The following is a 4,822-nucleotide window of genomic DNA, read 5'->3' as shown; positions in this document are numbered from 1 at the left end:
CTCTTTACACATTATTCTTTCACAATGCAGTCATTTTGACTGCTTTGGGCAATATAGGTATACATACAATATAGGTTTCAGTCTTTCTAGTGTTAATTAAGCACCTGATAGATACTTTTGCCAAATTTCAGTGCATTTTACCACATAGTTCCTGAGTTATGTTTATTCAAAATTGACTACTTTTCGGTATGTTTAACATAAGCTTAACTCGAAATATATAGAAATTCATTATCACTATGTCCATGAGAGTGTAAAAGAAAAATTAATTGAAGTATGTAAAGTTGAGTCGAATGAGAATATCGCAGATATTTTCAGTAAAGAGTAGAGAAAAATTTCAAAACTTTAGAGAGTGATTAAGTATAACTCAGAAACTATGTGGTAAAATGCACTGAAATTTCGCAAAACTATCTACTAGGTGCTAAATTAATTTTACTGAAAGTTTCGTGATTATCTCGAATAGTGTTCATAATTATCTTAAACATAATAAATCGAAAAATTCTCTACATGTTTCACAAAACCAAACGCATCTCTCATCTATTTTTTTAGATTCGGTACAACAGGCGATATGTCCTTAAAAAAATATTGGATCTTTGTTTCGGTTCTTTTGCCTATCGTTGACTGTTTACCTCGGTAAAACAACCCCGGGCGATTGGTTAACGAGCCAGAGGTTTGATAACCCACGCAATTCACTGTATGCTATTAAAGTTGTTCGAACAAAGGTCGTCTATATAGAATCACGATAATTACGTGAAATTCGAAGATTCTGATTGCTGTGAAGAGATCGTGACTGTCCCTGTCGTTTCCAGTTTTAAATACGAACAGATACCTCTGCGGTGTGACTCGTCAACTCGAAATCTAAGTTAGTTGAAATATCAGAGATATCTAATTATCTCGTTCGCACACCGCAGATACATTGTTCGTTATGTTTGGTCCTCGTTAGCCAAGTTCGCAAGGATTTAAGAACTTGCTCGTTCCAACTCGAGCAAATAAGCTAACAGAGTTCCGAAGTCGTGCAGCAAAACACGTTTACGTAAAATATAATAAGATTATTCTATTTATCTTTTGAACACTCTTGTGCAAAAAGAAACTGCATTTCTTTTTACGATACCATTAAATGCATAAATTCAACTTGCAGTTAAAAATAACCGGAATCGATATTTTTCAATGTATGACTACATTTTTCAGTTTTTCCTGCTTCTGTTAAAAACGAGCGAAATAATTTGCTGAAGAGGTGTTAAAGAACAGGTGTGTCTTTCTCTTCCTATGTACGACGTTTCAGAAAAAGAGTTGATACGCATGCATGAAATATAGACCAGCTCTCTTCCTGTTGCGCATTTTTGTACTATATTTTCCTGTCCCGTGAGACGCGATAATTTTTCCAGGCTTCTGCGTGGTACCCTGTCAGTTCTGCATTCATAAATCCTGTCTTATCGTGACTGGCTCGCTATTAAATCAACCAATGGCTCTTAGTGTGTATTATATATCATTCCATTAGATCGAGTAGGTAATTACTGATCATTTTACTGCGTCAACGAATCGCTCGCAAACCAGAGTTCCTATTAACGCTCGTTAATTGTCAATTTTCGTCACGTCAATCAATTCAATGCATTTCCAAATTGAATTTCATCTATTATACTTCTTTGTACTGCTAAGTTTTTATAGGATCAACAAATCTGTTAGTAGAAACTTTATATTGTTTTCGAGATCCCTTATATTCCTGTGTCTGTATGAATTGATCGTCGCTTTATGACCAGCATTTGTCGATTGCAGCACATGCTCGCATAGAGCGTCATGCCGAGTTTCATGTAGATATAGTTTTGAAACTCTGCATTTGGGACACAGCTGATCGTTCGATTGACGTACATAGGTCTACCATTCGATTTATGACAGTACGACTGTGTCATGTGTAGTCTAAATATAAAGAACTTGCAGCCTATTCATATTCTCTGTACGCCTTGATTTACTTTTATACCATTGTAGGAGATCAATAAAAATAGTGTAAATGAATTTGAAAAATCGATGCGGTCTTTTCATTTTTAAAAAAATTGAATATGGCCTTTCGTATGCAAAAGGTTTTCCATCCTGCGTATACTCCACGTCATAGATTTAATAAAAAGCAGCTGGAAAGACAGGATCTGAAAATCGAATTAATCTTCCAGTATCGTTTTATTTAAAATAGAATACTTTGGAATTGCATGAATTCTTATTTTCAGAATTGCTTTGTTAAAATTATCCAACTCTTTGATTAACGTTCAGAATCACTTCATCAATCAGGCATTCGAAATAGCATATTAATTATAAAACATGAGGAGTATCAATGTGTTTTGAGAATTTTTCACGCAACATACAAAGGAAAATGTATATATCAGGATTGATTTAAAGTTTTATTTTTCGAGGCGGAAGTTACGAGAACGCGTAACGAGATTTGTTTCAATACGCATTATCGAAACTTGTACGATTGGATGAGAACAAAAGTTTATTTTTCATTCTGCGGCAGTAATTTCATTAAAAACAATATATATCTTCCGGGTAGCGGCAGATAATTTGACACTGTTCATTACAGTTTATTTATTGTTTAGCACTGAAGCTTTTTCAAGTATAATTGCATTTTCTCGAGAACTGCTATAAAATTTAAACGTACGTCGTTGAATATCTGGCGAAGGTACAACAATAATTTTAAATTAAGATAGTAGTTCCCATGTTTCTCTGAAAAGATATTTCAACGCAAGGAACTTTCGTATTCCTTTCTCTTTAACAGTAAGAGAGTAATGCTGCTGCTTTCTTTTCGTTTATTAATGTGGAGTTCCGGAAACCTGAGCGAGTTTACACGTCTGTTCATTTGTTTCCTTTTTTACCAGACGTTTAACTAGCAGAGGGCGAAAGATAGGCAAAACTTTTTCGTCGAAGTTTGTACGAATTCAGTTTGCACCGCTGAAAGGCCCTTCTCAATGGCTATCGAATCAGAAAGGGCTTTCAAACCGACCAGTCCTTCGTGGTAGAAAAAATTGCGGGCAGAAATATTTTTGCGAACTGGAATTCAACGGGCTCTTTCAGAAATTGGAACATTTTATTCGGTCTTAAAAAAAATTCTACAGAAAAAAGTAACAAACGAATATTTTCATCACAAACTAACGTTTACCCCAGGCATGCCTCATAAAAAAATAGAGAACGGCCAATATATTTTTGTTGATTCCGTAAAAAATAGAGAAAACATACTTTGTAGGAGTTTCTCTAACATGCAGAGAGGAAACAAAAAAAACCCTACCGTTAATTATCTCTCTTTAAATTAACTGGTTTCAGGTCTCTCGTTTGAGCGTTCGATCTATTCTCTCATCTATACAATCCTGATATGTGTTAGGTCGGTGCAGAATTGATTGAACATTGCGATTACTTCTTATATCAGAAAACCTGGAGGAAATCCGTAACAGATAATTAAAATAAGAATTTACGATACGAAGATGAAAAAGTTACGTGATGTTCGATAACTGAACTACATGTAATTTTCTTTTTCCCTTTCACGTTCCAGGTACAATACAAAAGTTCAATATCCAGATCAAACAGTAGCGAGTAAGAAGAGCGTTGGAAATAAATACGAGTGAAAAAGAGATGACTATTGATTCGGCATAAATGGATAAACGGGACTCTTCTGTACGATTACATGATAATGCGTTAGCTTTAATTATTGCGATATCATTTTTGCACATCACTGTCACAGCGTAAAGAAGGACAATAGGCTTACGGTGTCGGCTCCTATTATTTCATGACTAACACATTCGCGATGTTGTTAGGTGCGCTGTGCGCGGGCTGTAATTTAAAAAGTATCTTGTAATGTATAAGATCGTGGATTAAACAGACTTAATTGTTATTGGTATGTCAGTACGTGGCTGTAGTTGTCAGATACAAAATTTGATTCTATGAAATTTACTTGTAACTCTTAAGAAGGATTCGACAATGGACGAAATAATTAATCGAATACTCCTGTTGGAGATAAAAGAATATTATATTTACGACCTTTTTTGCAAGTAATAGCAGTTCTACTTTAAACATTTTTCCAAATTTTCAATGTTTCGTTTCCTGTGTCAGTGATACTTTGAATGAATCGGTGAAACCAATGGAACAAAGGGTCGTGTTTCTGATTGTTATAGGCGTGGTGGCTTGATGGAAATGCAACAAAGAGTATTTTCGTTTATTTGAAAAGCATTATTTCTCTATCTTTATCAGTTGAGAAAATGAACGCATCATTTTCAGAGATGTACTACTATAGTTAATAAATACAATTTCTGGATAAATGCGATCCCCCGCTACGTCAATGTTTTCTCCCAGAGTAACTGAAAATGAGTTAATAATAATTTAGGAAGAAAACGGCTATTCGGGAAACTCAATTTGCATTTTCGTGAACCGTGAAATGGACCGTAATGTTTCCTTGCGGCGCAATACATGTAGACGCCTTATTTGCACAAGTAAATTGACTGGCTGATGGGAGAAACACGGGAAGTGCAGTTCGTTAAACGAAACGATGCTTCCCGGGGGTCTAGCCTTCTACCAATTGCCTTTCTTATACTCATTAAGTCATCAGTGAGTAGTAACATGAAAGAGAGTATTAACAGTACGATCCATGTAATAGTTCACCCATAATTAGGTCGGTGCAAAAATTCGTGTCTAATTTTTAGAACCGTCAGCCTTATCGATTTACCTTGCATTATATTAGGTTGGGGAATAAGTTCATAGCGTTTTCATAATTTCTTTTATTTTACAACGATTTGTTTGCTGTTTGGCAACGGGTAAGTATTCATTCGATAGAACTCTTTCTGTTCTACAAAAC

At 35.1% G+C, this 4,822-nt stretch overlaps 1 protein-coding gene across 1 annotated transcript in view; it reads right to left on the bottom strand.

Moving 5' to 3' along the window:
- The window catches only part of LOC108624605 (sex peptide receptor), an 18,441-nt gene that overhangs the window by 2,700 nt on the left and 10,919 nt on the right, over positions 1–4,822 (bottom strand). The gene's annotated exons all lie outside the window — the stretch shown is intronic.

The sequence above is a fragment of the Ceratina calcarata genome, unplaced genomic scaffold (genome assembly GCF_001652005.2).
Source record: "Ceratina calcarata isolate Rehan_Ccalc_2016 unplaced genomic scaffold, ASM165200v1 scaffold321.2, whole genome shotgun sequence".
NCBI classification, from domain to species: domain Eukaryota; kingdom Metazoa; phylum Arthropoda; class Insecta; order Hymenoptera; family Apidae; genus Ceratina; species Ceratina calcarata.
This window is presented reverse-complemented; position numbering and strand designations above follow the sequence as displayed.